The 21,143-nt window shown below is 38.6% G+C and overlaps 1 long non-coding RNA gene across 1 annotated transcript in view; it reads right to left on the bottom strand.

Annotated features, from left to right (window-relative positions):
* LOC137482413 (uncharacterized) overlaps positions 1–21,143 on the bottom strand; it is a 53,850-nt gene that overhangs the window by 19,830 nt on the left and 12,877 nt on the right. The window lies entirely within an intron of this gene.

A 21,143-nucleotide genomic window follows, 5' to 3' on the forward strand; every position in this document is an offset into this window, starting at 1 on the left:
AATAAATGAATTTTTAAAAATGCAATAAAAAGATCATACTGAAAAAAGACAAAAATAGACATTGCAAACTGATGCAAATTTTGATTCCAGAAATTTAACTGATTACATACAATAAATTGTAATTCCATTACAATAAAGGAATAAGAGGATTTCTTTTTCCAAGCATCACTTTTTCCTTTCTGTCACATTTCTTGTATTAGTAGTACCTTGCATTACGACTGGATATTAGCTGGTAAACAGGTTGGCATGGATCAGCTCTTGATGAGTCATTTGAGAACAGACAGCACCCTTTTTAGCTGGCATCCAGTTTTACAGCCCTGTCTTTGTCCATGGGCCAGAACATTTGGCAGAATGTGACCTCGAGAGATCATTTGTATAAATAAGAGAAAGAGACAGCACGTGTTCAGCCACAGAGTATTTCCATTACCAACCATCTACCCATGTTCTATGTTCCTTGCTTAACATCTCTGAGAGAAGATGTAAGGCTGCCCTGCCACCATCTCTGTACGACACCTTAAATGGACTGCACAGAGGCATTTCCCACAGATTGCACAGACTGGGAGGCAACAGCACTGCAGCGTTCCAAAGGAGCATATGCAGAAAGCATTGTTGTTTACAAAAGAAGAAAGGTATTTTACTGTGTTTATGAACAGGTCACTGAATTTGCCAAGCTATGAAATAGGCAAGCTTTTGAAAACTGAAACACTTGGGATCCATAGTCTATGTAGGCCACATACGCATCAGCCCTCTCCAATATACTTTTATTCACTCTTGAGCAAAATTATTCTGCTTTCCTTTTCCTGCCACTGGGATTAATTCAGTGAGCTTCCTCAGATTGCATAATTACCCTATAAGAACAAAACCTGAGCCCAAAGATAAGCAAAACATTTGGCTTATTGTTTAAAGCTTCAGTCCAGAAGCATGTGGTTGCAACTATCCAAATTCAGGTTAATACTTAAATATTTACTGATGTCAGACCAATCTCAATTACATTTTAAAAAATTTAAAATGCCCTCCTGAATGTAAGCAGGAAGAACTCCTGGTAAGCACTTCTCTCAAACTGATGGGAGACCTCCACATTTCTGAAAGGATTTGCACTTGCTGATCCTTTTGAGAAAAACTCTTAAGTAGTGTTAAAACAATATTTTAAATTTTGCCCTCAGCTTCTTAACCTTGATGGCCATGTAAGTCACCATAAAGATAGTACTTATGAAAAGTGACAGATTAACACATTTGCAGTAGAAACTGTTCTTCATCAAGGATTTGTGGAAATAATAGTGAATCTGTGGTACACCCAGGCTATAAATTCCAATATAAAGAGTTTAATAATATGGAATGCCTATAAATAAAAGAACTCCCCACATCAGAATTGCCTTCCTTCTTGGCCTCCATCATTAGCTGTCAAAGGAATAATATCTTTCACTGATGTGTCAAGCAATTATCCCATCCCCCCATGCCAATTTCAAATAAAGAATACTATCAAGTAAATTGTCTAACTTTTCAAATGTATGATGCATGGTAAAACAGTGCTGCCTTCTGCCCCTAGCAGTAAAATTTCACAAAAATGGGTTGTCACATCTGACAAAATTTCTTTTGAGAAATGGCCTCCTTTTTACTGAAGAACCCAAATTACTGGTCCCAGTGGAGACCATAGCATCACCCTGGAGATGCAAAACCATCAGGATAAATAACCAGACAGAAGGACACTCATCTTAATTCACACGTAATGCTCTGTCATCTTCTGAAACTTGCTAGTCCTGAGAGACTTAGAGAACTAACCAGATAAACTATAAAATATGGCAAGGAATGATCTACAGTGACTTGTGCATCTTTCTCAATCCATAAATAACTTTATATTTCATTTCTGGCAGCATGACAAAGCAAGGAGGTAATGAGCCATTATGGAAAACCCATCTGTTGCTCATAAGGGGAAAGGCTTTGTGCTGGTAGATTTACCGAGGAAAATTTTCACTGCAAGTCCTGTTATTCTTAATGAGAATTGCACATCTAATTGCCCATGCTGAAAGTGTACCCCATTATGTTCCTTTACTATTTAGATGGCTATTGTGTGCTCCAGCAACAAGAGAAAGTTATTATGAAAAGAAACCCCATTGTGAAGTGTCAGTGACATTCAGGCAGTGGGGGAAAGGAACATAGAACAGGGGAGGCTGGGAGAAGACAAGTACAAAAGTATTAGTCAAAATTTCTGACACTACAAAACCACTAAAGAAATTATTTTTGCATGCATACAGAGAAGCATAGTTCACTTGGTCTACTCCAAAGCCCATATGTTTTTTAATTCTCTTGCTAAATTTCTTGACTTAACCTTCAGATTCTCAGTTAGAATTTTAACCTTGTATTGTTTTACTTGATCACTCTTCCAACTGCTCTAGAGAGGGTGCTCAGGCAAAAATATCCTGTCTACTCAGCAGGGTTCACAGGCTTCTCCAGAGCACTGGAGACTGTCTCTACATCTTGAACAGCCTTGAACATCAGGAAAGACGAGGCATTCATCATTCCTTTTGCCTATGATTTGTTTAGCTCATGCACACACACTGGGCCCAGCCTAGCAGTTTTGTACCAGGACAAAATGTCAGGAGAGAAGCAACTTGGGCCAGAGGTTTCACTTAGACCTTTGACCTATAAGCATTCTCAACCCTTCTTGCATGTCTGTCTGCCTGAACTTGCCAGTGCCACAGGACAAAGCAGAAAGTGCTCAACCACAGGGGCTTGACCATGCCAACACCTGAACAAGCAACTCCTCTCCCTATCTCCAAGACTCAGCCTTGAAGCCACAGACACACAGCTTGTGGTTTCCTGCTACCATTTCTCTGGTATGGGATCCAGGGCCTGATGAAACAGGCAGTCAAGAAGCTTCATAGAATATTATGAGTTCACTAACACCAAGAAACGTAGAACAGATGGAAAGAGAGCTTTAATGAAGCAACAATAACAGGTTCCTTCTAGTCCTAGCAACATAAAGTTACTGTCACTCAGGCAAAATAAATTTACCCTTCTCATTTAAAGAACAGGAGCAGGCTCTGAAGCCAGCCTGAAACAACATGTTAACATAGCAATATCCAGATATGCAAAAGAATTCTGTTTTAAGAGAATCATCTCTGGCGGCAGACCCCCAAAAAATGCCTCTACTCCAAACTAAGTCTCTGTGTCAAAAGCAGTGGACCTTGAACAACAGCAAGCTCCTGCTTTATCTTTCCAAAACATAGCTACAAATTTAATCTACCACTTAAATGAAAACAGAACATTGCAACCATTGCCAAAGTTTTCTCCACCTATAAAATAAAGCTGATGAGCCCCCAGATATGTGCTGGGTATTCTTCTGATGGCTTGACGACCAGCAAAAATTTTATTCTGCTGCAAATTCCAAGTGTGGATACGATTGGAGTTACTACTGGACTTAACAAAGCAGATGTCTGAGCAACAAAAAGAAAATGACAAATCATACAATGCACGTATTTTGAAGAACTGTTGTTCAACAGCCCTTCTATTGGGAGGCTTCAAGTACTGTACAAACATGCCTTTCCTTTGCATCAACTCAGTGAGTTTGAGATGACATTCCATATGCTATTCCTGAATCACTCACATCTGGAAGACACAAATTAGTTTGGGAAGAATCACAACAGAATCTGCTGAATGTTGCTGAAATTGTAGGAGGACTGTAAGTAATCAGAATAAAGTCAAGAATTTGAACAGAAAACTATGTTTGACATGAAGTACCCTGTGGCTCTTCAGTAGCCATTAGTAGCAATATTACCTATATTCATTTCCTCAGCAGAAACAGTTAAAGGAGTAGAAACCTCTCTAAAATAATTACTAATTGATTCAGCACTATTGGGGGGTAATTGCAACATCATTTTTAAATGTCCTCTGTCCAAGTACAAAGTCAGATTATTCCTTTGGGAGCTGCTGATCAGTTTAGTATGTTATGCTACAGCCAGCTCCTTTTAGAGCTCTTAACTGAACAAGGAGCTTCTGAAATCACCACAGGACAAGGACTGTGTGCTTCAAGGATTCTCTAGTTGAAGAATCATACTCTTTGTCAGCTTGTGAAGACTAACATGAAACTTCATAAGACCACATGTGCCAGCTGCAGTTTTGTGAGACAGTTTTGATAGAAATGCTATAAAGAATGAAGAGACATTTCAGTTTTATGTCTCAGTCTGTATCTATGTACACATACAAGCATGCACAAACCCTGAATTTATAGAAGCTGGATCTTGTCTCAGAGATCATTTGTTGGGATATGGTTTAAAAATGAGGATAAGGGCTAAGGGAAGGTCAGGACAACATCAAAAGTAATAAAAGAAAAGTTGGGCCATCAAAACCAACACATTAAAATTCAACAGAAATCACCTTACAACACTAAAAGTAGAAAAGAACTATGCTGTGTCCCCATAGCACATGCATAATATAACTTGAACGAATGAAATACCCTGGGGAGAAAAGGAGAGGTGTAAAAAGCCCAGGCTGGGCTGTGATGTGGTACATCTCCATGTCAGCAAGTTTCAAATGGCACCACGAGATCTGGCACACGCTTTATATAACATCCTGCAGAACTACTGCGGACAGAGGAGTATACCTTTTCCTGAAGGCACAAAAGGTGCCTTTACTCTGCTGCTGTGGAGAAAACAGGATGGGGAAAATGTATGTTTAGGTGACAATCTAGCTGCAGGGTAAGGCCATGACTGGAAAGGGCAGTCCTTGCACTTCAGCTGGCCACAGTACAAAGCTCTGTAAAATTTCCCTTTCCTTCCTGAGTCTGTATATCTGTCCAATGTCTCCATGCTGCAGGGCCATACAAAAGGCAACAGGAAGAAGCATTCTGCCTGGAAAATTCTGTATTTACAGATAGCACATCCATAGCACACTCATTCCCCTACTTATTAAGGCTTATGCCACATCTAAATTTATGTGCTAGAATACCTATAGGGATGAGCAAGTTCTTTTGAGCAAGTTCTTTTGAGGAAATAGGAACATAAAAGGACAGATCAATTCATTTAAGAACTGCTTTAAGATTCTTTCTAGTATAAGGCACGATGCCTACAGCAAAACTTGCTGTTGCAGTTATACCAGTATAACTGTACCAGCAACGCCCTTCAAATCAGACAAGACCTTATTTCACCAGCAGAAGGTCTAAAATTGTTTTTCTCAGAAGACCTTCTCTCTTCTTCTGCCTGTGTCTCTGACGAGGTTCACCAGCTCTCTCCCTGGGGGCGGTGACGTGTACAGGGTTGTTTTCTGATCTCTACAGGCCTTGAAAGCAGCATGATCAAATGGAAGACTGAAGAGACCTGACAGGCACGCAGCTGTGTGCTGCAGCTCCACTGCCCCCTGACTTCCCAACTCATCTGTCTCTCTTGTCTCACAGCATACAGACAGGACAGAGCAGAAGATTAAAGCCACATTACACGTTACTGAATTACACCGGAAAGAAAGCAGATATCAGCAGAGGACAGAGATAATGCTCCCAAGTAATAAAGCAAACAACAAATTCTGAGAGTCCCTGTTCTCTAATTGAAATGAAGCCTCCATTTTATTCTCCCCTGGATCTTCTTGGCTATTCTTGAGGTTTTAACAATTTTAAGCTCATTCAGGCCAAAGAGATTAATTCTACATGAAAAAAGTAATAGCAGAACTGACACGATTATCTGTTTTATAAACATTATAAACAAGCATCTGAAACATATTTTTTCCCTGAAAAGCTCCTTAAGGTAGATCTGAGCTGAAGAAAATGGTGAGCTAATGACATTTCTTCTTGATTTAAACTGACTTAATACCAGACAAAACTTATCTGTTTTAACTTAACCTGCAGCACAGCATCCATACAGGCCTATTATAACTACAGAATGTTCAAACACAGTTTTTCTGGAAAAGTTTTGAGAAGACACTGTAGCTATTTGGCTGCTTTAGGGAAGGAAATAGGTAACTGCACATACCTCACAAGGAAAATCATATATGAAGTTAATATTCAAGAGAGTTTAAAGCCTATGTCTAGGGTTCCAGTATTGTTCTGTATATCATATTTCAGCTTCCACTTCTGATGGCCGTCTCTACAGTATTTAAGACTGCCCTGGACTTAAGGCAATTAGACTGCATAATTGAATGTACAAAGGAAAAGATGAACAGGTACCTTGACAGTGAATCTTAGAGACTTCCTGAAGAATCAGAAGAATTAACAAGACTAATTCTTTCAATGATGTGTTTGAGTGCAGTGACCTGTTCTTGGTTGCACAGGTGTACCTGCAGAGGCAGCTAAAGGACACAACATTTCCACACACCTCGATAGTTGCAATGCTCAAGTGTTCCACAGACTGGTTTAGGGAAACAAACAGGTGTGTATCCTTGAGGCTCACATTAAACTGGCAGACTGGAGGTTCCAAACCCCCTCTTCTCTATCCTCTGTCATGCCATCAGAAGCAAACAACTAGTTTATTCTATACTTTTTATAGCTAGAAAAATACACTCACATTCGGCAGGCCAGCTCCTAAAATACATATCTCCTTTTATATTCAGAGTAAAACCTTCAGCAGGTTGCACTTGTCTCTTTGCAAAAACAAAACCCAAAACTGACAAATTGTGTATGTCTCCTTTTCCAAATGCATAAAGAAATGGCCCTTGATTTTATTTTCATTTTGTAGATGGCATGGGTGTGATCATAAATTGGCAGTATGACATGCATAGTGGCATGAACAGTATGAAAACCCAACATTCCTGGTGGAAATCCATAAAATAATTTATTTATAAATGCTTTCATTTAACCCAATGAAAAAGAGGGAGAAAATTGTATCTTTACATATGCAAATTTCTGTTAATATTTTTATTTTAAATCTGTCTACACATTAGAAAATACCTCATAACACAGTTGATTATTATTACCTGTCTGGTTACAACCCTGCACAGTTCAGCAAGGATGGATACAACCCTAGACTGGGCTCCTTTCCTATTCACAGAGTTGACTGAGCCTTCTCAGGCCAGAACAAGGCAGCATACATTATACTGGTTAATATGTCATACTGCTGTATTTACCAGCTTGAAAGAAACTTCTTCATTAGCGCTCTCTGCCTTTGATATCCTAAGATTTTAATTAAGCAGTGTCACAACAGGGTGTGCATTAACAGAGCATTGGCACATGCCTTTGGAGCATTGTGAAGCACTGGACCAATTACCTTCTACCACCCAAGCAGTACAACAGCAGCCCATTAATGCACACCCTGGTGTGGCCTGTTTCAATTAAAGTATATTTGTGAAAGGACAGGCAGTGTTGGACCACTGAGAAAATCAGATGTTTTTAGGCTAGGATCCCACAGATTATTCAAACTTTTACAAATGTACACACTGAAATTCAGTAAACAAATTGCCTAGCTTACTTGGCAATAGTAAGAAACAGGGCTATTAAGAGAACAGAATGTAATTTCCATCTGAACGTAGAGAAAGTGAGGAGGAAGCTGTGGTGTCAGCACTTCTGCTCTCTCCATTCCCCCAGAGGAGGCTCAGTTTCAAGACTCTGGCAGAGACAACATCGAGGAGAAATAGGCTCTACTCACTCCATGACAGGGTTTATCCATGGATAGAGTTCATCTAATTATGTAGCACAGTGCAATTCACTAGGAACTTAATATTCTCTTTGTGCCTTGGTTTGTGGCTTGTTGGGGTTTTTTTGCATTTACTACAAAGCTAATTTTCTCCTTGCATAAAAATTTCATGCATGGCTTCAGCAAAAGACATATACACACTTGGCAAAATATGTTTTAACTAAACATCCCATGCGCACCAGGCAAGTCTTGCTTCCTCACAATTTTTTGTTTCCGTTTTCTCTCTCCACTCCTTTTCCACCTATGTATTTATGTCAGACTCTTTAGGGTAAGCAGCCTCATATAGCCCTAGATATAATGCCTCACAATTTAATGGCTTTCAGCAACTTTAACAAAAGTCACAAATAAAAATAAACCATTGACCTGTGGCCAACTGGCAGACTATAATTGCATGTTACAGGAGGGGAGCATAAAGCTGTGGTTTTGATCACTATACTCCAATTCAAGTGCACACCACCAAAGGCCATATCAATACAAGTTGCAGAAAGCACAAAATTGGTGGCAAAAATTCCTTGGTATGAGTCTCACTCAGTGTCCATAGAAATCAACTTGTCTTAGTAGGTTAGTATAAAACAGTTTATGACTACACTGTAACCACTGCCAAAATACAGGGCAGAATAAATCTGGCAGGAGCATCTAATCTGTAAGGAGCCATATCCTACCTTACTACCTACCTACCAGGGTAGGCTGAGAGATGATGGACTGGATGACAGAATATCTGGCAACTGGAAACACCAGAAAGGGAACTAGTTAAGCAGCAGAACAGTGTTATTACTAGTAAGCAATTAGGAATGAAGTTAAAGTGACGGTCTGGTTGAGATTTTAAAAGAGAACAAGTGTGAAGTTCCCTGTAGGAAATTAAGGTGGTTTCACTAGCCAGGGCATTGAAACTGTTCAAAACTCCGAGTAATCTTCTATTTAGGGGAAGCTATCATTCGTAGGAGGATGAAGTTGATTGCACAGAACTACTTTTCCTTCTTAATTTTCCTGGTTTTAAATGAGTCATCAGCCTCTGTATGTAATGAAGTCATATACATCAGCTACCTTCTCCCAAGTCTCAGAGGTGAAGCTGGATACCTCTGCAGTACAGCTAGTTAGTCACACAGTCAGCATTAGAGCCTTTAGAGATTTTAACTGCAGTATTGCATGTAGCAGTTGGACTTGCTTCCATATTTCAGGAACTACCTGAGCCAAGTTTTAAATGAAAAACAAACCATATGATGAAGACCCATTGCAAAATGATGAGAAATTGTCCCTCCTATTTTGATTTCTTTCCTCAGGGTATAGTCTAATAACTCTAAAATACAGATGTCATCTTATGTTAACTACTCTTCTTTCTCTTTTGCTGTAATAATGAAATTTGCCATTTCTAATTTCAAAAATGCTATGTCTTCTAATCTTGAGTCACTATCTAAGTATCAGGAGAGCAAAAGCTTTTGTTCTGCAGTTACCCAGTGAGTTGAATGCTGTGTCTATTCTCTATTTTGTGTTAACAAACTCCCAATGCAGGCAATATGCTGCCAGAGTGATAGATATGGTTGAAATATTGACAATTAGATACTGACTTCTAAGCAAAATTGCAAACATCAAATGAATTTCAAACACATTTGAGCTGATGCCACTGTTTCTCCAGCTACAAATTCTTCTGGCTTCTTATCTGTTTTTATGGAAATTTATTCTGGGGTTGACAGAAAATGTCTCTCCCATCTTTTCACTTTGAAAGGAAAGATGAATCTTTCAATCCCAATCAAAAGGTAGTCAAGAGAAGATTGGTAAAGAAGCATCTAAACCTTTAATTAAAAGCAGTAAGACATATTTCTTCTATTTTTCCTATACCACATTGAACAGGATGCCTTGCAAGACTTTCAGGATAACTTAAGAATCAAGTTTATACTTTCTTCTCTTTTCCAGTTGAGATGATTTTATAATCTGCAATTGCTCTTTAGATTAGTATCTTATCAAATTATTAATCAAATAAAATGTGTATATATATAAAAAGTATAAAGGCAATATATAAATACACTGAATATACATAAATACATAAAGAGAGATAAAGCATGTATCAACATAGATATGTATATCAAACATGTATAATATTAGAAGTATTAAATGTGATTACTAATTCAATTTCTTTTTAAGGAAGAAGTCAAAACCAGCACATCCCAGATAGGACATATATATATTCTTTTTTTTTTCTGATGAATCACTATAATTCAATTTATTGCAGGTTTTCTAGAAGCCCTGTACACTGGTATCTACTGACAAAACATTAGTGCAAGTCTGACTGAGACTAATATCTAGATAAAACAAGGTATAGAGCATTAAAAGTTGAACCCAGAATAATATAGTTGATTTTAATATTTATGTTTTATGTTTTTCTATTCTTTTATAATACATGGTTGTTAGAGATAAGATGTAAAAGTGTAAAATCCTTATTAAAGGTTATAAATATCTTACCTTTTTCTAACTGTAAAGAAACTTTGAGGAAATTTTTTGCTCTCACAATTAGTTTCTATTCAGAATGAATCAAATTGTTAGGATTTGGATTGCAGTAAACATATCAGACTGAGTCCTGCGTGTACATCTTGCCATGGAGATTCAGTTGAACATTTATGAGTAACTACTTCATCCATAGTGGCCTTCTGCCTGCTTTCTGCAGTTTTGTATGATTGAGAGTTGTTACCACAGGGATAGCCAGTGAAATATTCCCCAAAAGAGAGCTAAGGGTGCTTTCCATAAGCACTTGTGTGTACTATATATGTATGTATGTGTAAATATATATATATATATATATATATAAACACAAGTTACTAAAATTTGCATCGTTATATCACATTTAAAATACTACAGTTATTTTAGAGATGGTTAGACTCTTGAAGTGATTCAATTTATAACATTCCCCAAAACTTCCAAAATGAAACAAGAGAAATAAAGCATAAATTAATCTCCTAAATGGCCCTTTCCAAAATGACCTAGGTTAACCCCTTATATTTCTCTTAACAAAAGTCAATTGCTAACAGACAAAATGAATAGCTGTTAATCTTTGTTGCTAATAATCTTTTCTCAAGACTGTGCAATATAGAAGTTGAATTAATTCTTCATGGTTCAAAGACTACCTGGTAGAAGTTAATATCACATAAAGTGATATAATGACATTCCTTGACAGAAAGGGGGCATAAGGACATTATTGGTGTAAGGGCACTACTTTACAGGCCTACAGAAGAAAATTATTCTTCCATAAGGAATATCTTTTCTCAGTTGCTAATAATTAATTTCTTGCCTTAAGTCAGCAATTTATTGCTGCACTGCAACTGTACAAAGCTGAAGACATTATTCCAATAAATATGAAATTTTTTTTGGTTAAAATATTGCCTATTGTAATAGTTTAAATAAAATATAAGGAAAAATAGAGTTCCTCTATTATTTTCTATGTATTGTGTTGACAACACTGTTACAGCTCATGAAAGATTTGTAAGTTTCATTATTTTATTTTGTCCTGTCACTTCACTGACTTTTTGCACATCCTGCTAAAAAGGCAGGGAGCGCTAGATTTCCATGTGTGTTTTTAAACAGCAGCTCATGAGGCTGATCACTATTTGGATTGATTTATGTTTTAATTTTATGGATGATATCACACAATTATCTCCAGATGGAATAATCGGGATGAAGCATTGCCAAAGAACATTAGACACTGAAGAACTCAGCCAATGCAATCCATTCAGTACTGTAATTATTTTTGTTTTGGCTTCAGATATTTACACAGAGGCACAAACTCATTCTGGTAGGGCCTTGTTCAGTATCTGTACAAGTCAATGGAAAGACTTCCATAGATGAAAGGAGGCTCTGGCTCAACACCCCATAACCCTGCATTCCTTCCACACATTGCCCTGTGGTATATCTCAGAGATTCCTTCACTGTATTTCCTTTCTCCTGCCTTCCTCTCTTTGGGACTCAACCTTTGCCTTCCCACCCTTGCATCCTTCCCAGAAATCTGCAGCTGATATTCAGACTCATTGTTTTTGGTTTATTAAACATAGACAAATGACATCAAAACTTGTTCAGCCTGGATAAACCAGGAAAGTTTTAATTCCTATAGAAATCTATATATAGTTCTTATTTGTATGCATTTATTGGATGAGCAAGATTGATGACTTTGGATTTCTTGGTGTTGAAGTCAACCAAATATTTCTTCCTATATTAAATCCAACAATCTAAGAGATAGGCAAGCTTCTCTTTTTTGTTTTTCTTCCTGGGAAAACAGACAAACACTGTCTTGCTTAACAGTCCCATTTTACTCAGCAGCCAACATTTCCATGCCTACAATTAATTTTCTAGGAGAGAATTTTCAAAAGGACCTGCCTCAGCTAGTAGCACAGATCCCACTACAAACATCCAAACTCTATTTAGAAACTTAAACTGAAAAATTGACTCTGAAATATAAGTGTAGACTTAAGGCTGTGACTATTTCGGCTCTACTTCCTACTGCAGAACCCAAACAAGCACCACAGGGGAACACAGCAGATGGCCCTCTTAGGACACATCTGCATTGGTAAATGGCACTACCAGAGAGCTAATCAGCTACCTCAGGAGCTGGAAGCAGTGTCATGACACCAGTGCAGCTTGCTGAAAGATAGAGATAATTACTGTACCAGTGTCTTTATAATGCTTTCAGGACACGTGCCTTCCATTATGGATTCTTTCTACAGACCCACACAGAAGTAAATCACATTTCTACAAATAAGTCTGACCTGCCTATAGACCTGAATGAGTTACTTGGTCTTCATGATACACTCATGCTAACCTTAAATATGTTTATTATCCTGCACTTGTGTCTGGCTGAATGAGGCATGACAATCTATATAGTGTCATAGTGTGTAGAGTTCTACATGCTTATGTTCCTGAGCCAATGAATGAAGCTTTCAGGCTTAAGGGGTCTGGGCCAAACTTTCTGAGTTACACAACTTTCTGCTAGGTTTTGGATCAGCTGCATAGATTGTGAATGACACTTGAGAGTAGTTGAACAGCATGTTCTTTTTCTTCCTATAAATATAAACATATAAAGGTTTTAGTGTAGGGTATCATGTCCTATTATTTCAACTAATTCCTGAGAATGCAAAGGGGAATGTTATTTGATGGGTTTGTGTCAAATCTGGGAATCTTTTAGCATCTGTTTATTAACCTCCGCTACAGACTTTTCCCTTAGCTTCTTCTGAAACATTCTCTGTAGAATACCACTGACTTAGATATAATTAGGGGGCATTGGAAAAAGTGACAAAAAATTGCCCTTTCTCTTTGCACTGGTTCAAAAGTTATCAGATAGCTGTAATGACCACTTCCTTACAAAATTCTTAAGTCTTTTGGTCAACAGCCATACAAAAGAAGGGTTTCTTGCCTCTCATTTCATAGAAGAGAAATGTATATTTAAGTTTTTAGCCTTAACCTAAGAATCGAGGATATGAATTTACAGTTTATGAGCTTCTCCTCAAAAAGTGCCCCTCTGCATGATCTATGGTGGCTAATCCTTTAACCAAGCAGCAGAAAGCTGTCTCAGAGGGTAGAACCCCTACAGCAGCTGTCACAGACCAGCTAATGCTATGTGAATTCCCTGAGCTTGCACCAAAAAAGCAAGAGGTAATGCAGCCACTTGGTTATTCCTTCTACTTCATCCCACAACTCTGGTGATTTCTCACTTCCTATAAGTAACTTGGCAGGATAAATCTCATTAATAAAGCTACTATGTCCCATTGCAGTGCATGCATGAAGCATAAGAAAAGTAAACAAAGCTGGGATCTGAAGCACAGAGACACCATAAGCTAAACTGCAATGCCTTTCACCAGAAACTTAATGCTGAGTTCAAAAAGTTCTTGCTGAATAAGGTGCTAGCTCTAGCCATGATAAAAGCAGGCATGCTGACAAGATGACAAGTGAATTTATTAGACTGGCATTGAACCTGAGCAAATAAATCTTCTTGGAACCTCCAGAGTTGTATAGAGATGTTCAGGTGGCACTCAATAAGCCTGGCTGGCTTTGAACTGCCTCTGTGCAGTCCCATTCCTTGTGGGAAATAGGAACACAGCACTGAAGTCTTCCTGATGACTCCACAAAATGAGTCTGAGTCTTTAGGGCTATTAGTTTGTGTTCTGAGACTCAGTGTGGCTAAACAGCTCACAGACCCAAGCTGGCTGGGAAGGCAGCACAGCTGCCTCTTTCTGGAACTGGGCCTAAACTATTGAGTATGGGCAGCCCAATGCTGGCTGGGTAAGGAGAGAGCTCAAGTATTTCTGCTTCCATGGTATGATTAACCTCAAACTGGTTAAAGCATCCACAGATAACTGAGTGTTGATTACAAATAAGTTTAGAGCCCAGGGCTCATTCTGATCTACACCTCCTGCATCTCAATCCCATGCCTAGGAATTAGTGTACAAGACTGTTTCCCCTTAACAGAATGTTTTCAGTCATGTGCCAGTAAGTAAAAGGTAGCTTCTCTTAGTGCCTGACAAAATCATAAGTAGAAGAAGATACCTACAGCAGTGCATAGGTTGTTAAACAAAAAGAGCACTAGAACAATATTAAAAAAAAAAAAGGAAATAAAAAGAGCCAAGTGACCATTTCCTACACCAGATAAGTGAGGCACAGCTACTCTGATCACAGGTAGTCCCCCACCTCGGGGCAAACTGCTTATGTGAAAACTGCAAATCACTTCTTACCAAGTGGCCTGTAGTCCCTACATGGCACCAAGACAAAATTACCAGTTAGTGGTTTTGTTTCAGTCTCTGGATTCAGACACACCAATGTGATTACTGACTGTACTGTAATCTACCACAGTTTGCAGCTTTAAGCTGAAGCTGGGTGTTGCCTGAGCACATTATGAGGATGCTTGAAGGGTAAATTCTGCTGGTGTAGATGCCAATGTAATGTTACAAATCATAAGAGAAAACACCACCAGATGCACAGCAGCCTTATGCACTCATCTTTCTGGGGGGAGCCTGCTGAGTGTGCTCTTTCACACAGTTGCACCCACATGGTGGCTTAGAAAGCCAAGCTGTGTGACTCAAAATAAAGCTGGGATGGGGAGGAGTGCAGAGTGGGCACTAATACTGACAATTCAGGATCCAGTGCACGAGTGTCGTCTGGTCTCCTTTTCTTGAAGCGTGTACATTTACCTTGATGTTTACAAACTCAACTGTATGGTTTCAAAATAGATATAATTACATTTAGAAGGTACTTCCATATCCCACGAGCGATGCTGGACAGAACATGTGAATATTGGCACTACTCAGTATATATTTCTTAGACATATAAATAAAATACCCTTCTGTTGAAAAGCTTGCTAAAGTTCATTTCATCCTAGCAGTGTGCTTAGTGCTAAGAGAACTATCCTAGGAAGAGGCTATAAATATCTCTTTCTCCTTGTCCCCTCCCCAATTAGTAAAAGAAAACATGTGTGATGGTGAAGAAAACAACCTGAGAGAAAAAAAAAAAAAATCAGAACTTTGCAGAAAAAAGGAAATGCATCCACCATTGTACTGTGACAGATCTCCTTGTATTTTTTTGACAAAAGCATTGAGTTTGTACAATACAACTGAAAATGAGAGAAGTCACCTTTGCCTCCCCCTAATTATTATCAAAGATTGTGCAATGAGTTTGAAAAATTCCATTACTGGCTTGTGACTTTATTATTTGCAATAAAAAGAAACTGTGCTAATAGAGATAAGAAAGGTAAAGGAAATGGAAAAGCTTTCTGCATGGATAGCAGGATAGAAATCAAAATTCAGCACCAATATACAACATTCCTCCTAACCTCTCAGTGAGGATCAGTGGAATTCTCCTCCGCATTCACAGACTCCTGTTTCAGAGGAACACAGCAGAAAGAATGCAGAAGCAGTAGAAATAAGATTACAATAAACTCAGCTAGCCCCCTTTGATTCCCAGATGAAGGCAGAAAAAGCTACATTGACACAGTCTAAAAAATTTTATCTCCACCTTGCACTGCGTTTGAGGGAGCATATTCTTGAGCACCAATGAAATACTAAAACCAGCTGCAGAAACAGCCGTGGCAAAAAGGCATGGTAGACATGTCTAGTGTTTGGGAGGTGGCAGAGGGTGTTGGTAATGACTGAAACTGTTTCATGACCAACATTTTGCTCCATTACCCAAAGCAACATGTCACTTTCCCTACTCTATAGAGTGACAAAGTAAACAACAGCTTGTGGATGATGCTAGTTCATCAATAGCAGTGAGAATCTTTTGTCTTCTAACACGTCCTCTGAAGACAATCTGAATCACGACAAGTAGTCACACAAAAAATAAAATAGCACTTGCTTGCTCTTGAGATTGTGGAATTATCTTTATTATAAAAACATACTCTAAAATTATATATAACTATTTAGTGGTCCTAAAATTGTCCAGTTAAAATATGTCCTGTCACCTAAATTTCCTTCTATGCTACAGTAACTGCCTTGTAGCTGGAATGGGGAGTGAGGGTTAAAACCCCACAGACACAGTCCATCTTGATTTTGACATAGAATTTCCATCAGCAGTCTATGAAATAAAATAATGACTCCATTAAAATACAGTGGGTGAAAAAACAATTGCTTTGGCTTCCAAATGGGTTTTAAAGGGATGTACTCTGGGCCTGATTCCTCTCAATCCTTTCCTAATGACCAGAATGAGGTATGAGAGTATATGTTTATATATTTAGTAATGATAATAATTGGGACTACAAAGGATAGGGTTCATCATAGTGTTAAAAACTGAATATGGTAGAAATAACAAAAGTCAAAAACCTCAAAACAAATGTAAAGTACTACAGGCTGGAAAGACAGATCAAATATAAGACGTGGGATAAAATATGTAAGCTCTTTTACAGCAAAAAAAAAAAAAAAAAGCAAAGGAATTGAAGTAAGTAATAAGTAAATTTTGAGGCCAGAACATGGCTCCGCCTATCCTCAGTGTACTGTATTTAGTGCTGGTGAAATTTTTCTGGTACATCTTTCAATCTGGGACATGAAAAATTGAAGAAGTGAAGAAAATATCAACAAGAATGGTGTGAGAGCTAAAACACTAATCAAGGAAGAAAAGCAGATTGATTTGATGAAATAGTCTTCTCCAAAAATAAGACAATAAGTAAAAGCAGAGTTGAAAATACACATTGACACACTTTTCCAGTATATACAAGGGAGAAAAATCAAAAGGTACTATGGGAAACCTAAGAAAAATTCTGAATTTCTGAGCGCAATCAAGAATTCAACTAGAAAATAACTAGAAAAAAAGGAATTATTTAGAAATATTTTCCATTAGAATTTGTTTTTTTAGATAACTCCAAGAGGGGCTGCTAGTTTATTAGTCCTCGATCACAGTAGGGGAATAATGTGACCTGGGCTCGGGAGGTCCGTCCGACCCCTGGCTGCCGCTACCGTAGGTGTCCCGGACAGCGCTGGGCTGACAGGCTCAGCCTGTCTGGGTCCCTCAGGCTCGGCTCCCAGCCACAGGCAACTTAGTGAGCAACTCTGGAGCGATTTCAGCTCTGTGAATTCAGCTCTTAGTGATTTCGAGCAACTCTGGAGCGATTTCAGCTCTGTGAATTCAGCTCTTAGTGATTTCGAGCAACTCTGGAGCGATTTCAGCTCTGTGAATTCAGCTCTTAGTGATTTCGAGCAACTCTGGAGTGATTTCAGCTCTGTGAATTCAGCTCTTAGTGATTTCGCTCTGTGCTCACAAGTGCCTCGGCAGACGCAGGGATAGAGAGAGGAGAAGGCTGTATGCGCTTCCACAGCGGTGTCCTTTAATTTCAGCTCCTGTGAAGGGATGCAGGAACAGCTCTTCTGCCGAACTGGGCAGAGACAGGGGTTGATATAGGGTACTGGGGTGTTGGAAATTGTCCAGTGGCCAAGGTTGAGGAGAATGCGACCTATAGCCTTACACAGAGATAACAAGGGTCCGAGGGTGGAAGTTTTAGCTACTTTGGTCCAGTCATTATGGCTAGGCATTTCTTATCTTAGGTGAGTGACTGCCAGGGAGGCCTTGAAGGGCCTCTGACTGCTACAGGGGAAGTTCTCATCCACAGTCTCTGAAGTCCCTCCCACCCATATACTCCTAAAATTACACCAAAATTTATTTGTACAATGACAAAGAAGTTTTGGTACAGTGCTCTTATATAAATATGCTCAGAGCTGAACAGCTCCGCAGTTAGTCTTTTCTGTGCCTTTTAGATGTTTGCTCTAGGACTCCACAGGAGTTTAAGCAGACAAACACTTCTGTGCTTCAAATGATATGTTTACCAGAAACTGGGAATCTTGATCTAACTACAGTGTTTACAAAAATTGTGTTTCTGGTCTGCATTTTTATTTTGCTTCTCTTGGTAACAGGACATAAGATACAGGATTACACTTTTGGCAGGTGGTGGGAGGTCAGTGCACTAACAAGTGCTTTGACCATCCAGGGTAAACAAGAGCAAAGGTCAAAAACTAGTTTAATAAAACATATTGTTTAAGGAAGCAATGCCTCATGTTTAAAATGAAAGAAAAAAAAAAAAAAAAAAAGGTAGTGGAAGTCATGAAAAGAAAATTCCTACACATTAGAGTTACTCCTAAACAAGCCGGCTACGGACATATCTGTGTCATGAGGCCCATGCACAAACCTGTCTGATTGGTCAATTCATTACTTGCTCTAATTCTAGGAAATCTCCCATTGAATCTGAAATGAAAAGTAGCCAAAGGAGTAATGAAAATGGTATTTGCAATGTCTTGGACTTCATGGACAATAAGCAATCCTTTGGTGTGTAGTATGAACTGCTTACCACAAATATGATCTCCTAGGAAATAATCTTCAGCATGTAACTGTTGTAAAGCTCAGTTACAGATCCCCTTTTCGCCTAAGACTAAACTAAATTTGCATAATCTACACTGACTTTCTCTATGTCACCCTGTTACAAATGGCAGTCTTTTGACTAGTCAGTTTAAGGAATGAAGAATATCTTCTTCCCATGGCCCTTAAAGTTTGGCTGGGTATAGAAGGCAAAGGCAGGGCAAGCTTTGTGGTAGAGGGTTTTAAATTAATTTATTTCTCCTCCTTAAATTAAACAGTTTCATCATTAATTCCACTTTCAATATTGCAATAAAATAATTTATGGGGCCCAAAGATGATAAATGCTTAAAAAAAAAAAAAAACCAAACAAAGCAAAACACTAAGAATTAAAAATCTTGTAAGACCTTGCAGAGCAATAAACCATTGTCAAATGTTGTATGGCAAGACTTGTGGCAGTTGTCTGTTGTAAGAAGGTATTTCATCTAAGAAATTAATCTCTTCTTAAAGGTAAGATTTTTTCTCAGCGGAAATAGAAGAAAAAACTGAAAAAACCCCCACCACAGCTATAATTTTACACCCACCTATTGGGAGAATAAAATCTGTCTAGTTCTGCCCCGGCACTGCCCCAGTTCCTGTAGCAGTACAAAATATACAGCCCTCTACTCTAGCTCACCCTGACAATGCACACAGAATAGGAAAGGCTTACAGGGGTAATTTAGTTTATCTGGCCTGTGTAAGGCTCTCCTGAAAATCCTGGATGCTGTGCCATGTCTTTGAATAAATGAGACGTATGCCTCTCTTTTTTAAATTGAAAACAGTGCACAGACTTCCATTACCATGCCATTCCCCTGAGATTCTGCTGAATCCAGGTGATGACAGTAATGCCAGTATTAAAGTTTATTTCTCTGCAATCTTGCCTAATGTTGCCCTGTTGGGAAAGAGCCCCCAAAAGGGCTTGAAAAAGTAACTGGTCTGGATAAAGAAAGCAAGCAGGCTTCAAAATCTGAATTCTGACTGCCTACTGCCAGCCAGTCGGAAACACTGCCCAATTGTCCAGGCTAGCCTGCAATCATGTGAGAACACAAAGCTACACTTGTAATCTGGACAAGCAAATTGGCTGCTGTTTCCTGCACAATGATACAGATTTAACTGGAACGCTCTCCAGTTCCAGTTAACTGGAAACATAACCGAGGTAGAATCCTTTAACAGTATTAACCAACAGCCTGGATTTTGTTCTTTTCTTCTTTAAATGGACAAGTACCAAAAGACCAAACTGAAAAAGTAGACATTTAAAATTGGACACATGCCTATTAATATTCAAAGTACATCTGTTTGAACCTCATTTAATAAGGGTGACCAATAATTAGGTCCTGCCTCTGCAGAACCTAGGATGTGGTAGTCACTGTTTTGGTCACCTACTTAAAATACTAGCCAAGTTTCTCCTCACCACACTCTCTGCAACCTAGACAAATACAACCTTGCCCTACACGTTTTTTCACAGAATTTCACAGAATTTTCTAGGTTGGAAGAGACCTTTAAGATCATTGAGTCCAACCCATGTTCTAACACCTCAACTAGATCATGGCACCAAGTGCCACATCCAGTCTTTTTTTTAAACACATCCAGGGATGGTGACTCCACCACCTCCCTGGGCAGATGATTCCAGTAGTTGACCACTCTTTCTGTGAAAAACTTCTTCCTTAAGTGTAGCCTGTATCTCCCTTGGCGCAGCTTGAGACTGTATCCTCTTGTTCTATCTGTTGTTGCCCGGAGAAAGAGACCGACCCCCACTTAGCCATTCAAAGATAAGAAAATTATCTTTCCTTCCTGTTCATCTCATGGTCCACATCTTTTCCAATTCCCTCCCTGATTTTCTTACTCTACTCAATCTAATCCAAGCTGCCTCTCTTCCCTTTTTACACGGACCACAGCCTAACTTCAATGTACCTGTTATTCACAGTGGAAAAGCTGACTTTTACCTCACCATCCACACCTGCTGTCCTTGCCTTAATTTGCATTTGCAACTGGCTATCTAAGATGCAACACTAAAAAAATTGGTGCAGAAGCCAGCATTTAGCATCTGTAAATATGAAATTTTATTCTGTAACAAAAATTCTCAAGCACTACAGAGATGTAAAATATAGAAAAGAGTACAAGTCTAACACTATAGAAACCTCCAGTAGTCTTCTACTGGCCACTGGGCTTCATCTTTTAGTTACTGAATACATAGGACTGAGCTTACTAACCCCAAAAATATACTTAATAACTTTCAACCACTCCAGTTCCTATCAGTTAACCCCACTGTTGGTGTGTTATAAATAAGTCATTATAAATGTAGTCCACATGCCTGACAACATGTTGCTTGAAAAGCCATTTTACCATTTTATCAAATGTGTGGTCAAAATCACGTGTCCAAAAGCCATTTACATCAGTTGTAGATTATACTTCAGACTCAACTTTCGTCTTCAGCTTTAAGGATCATCATATTTTCTAATTATTTCTACTTTTGAAGGGTAAAACCTTCGAAGATTCTTACTTTGTCACTGGGAGAAGTGGTGGTATAAAAATGAATTGCAATTGTTCTTTGTTTCTTTTAGAAGGAGTACCCAGAAAATGTGGGCCCTTTGAATCTCTCCCTCTCCCTTATGTTTCTGTGTATATATATATATATACATATACATATATATATATATATATATATATATATATATATTCGTTTCTAGA

This window comes from Anomalospiza imberbis, chromosome 1, assembly GCF_031753505.1.
Source record: "Anomalospiza imberbis isolate Cuckoo-Finch-1a 21T00152 chromosome 1, ASM3175350v1, whole genome shotgun sequence".
In the NCBI taxonomy this organism is placed as follows: domain Eukaryota; kingdom Metazoa; phylum Chordata; class Aves; order Passeriformes; family Viduidae; genus Anomalospiza; species Anomalospiza imberbis.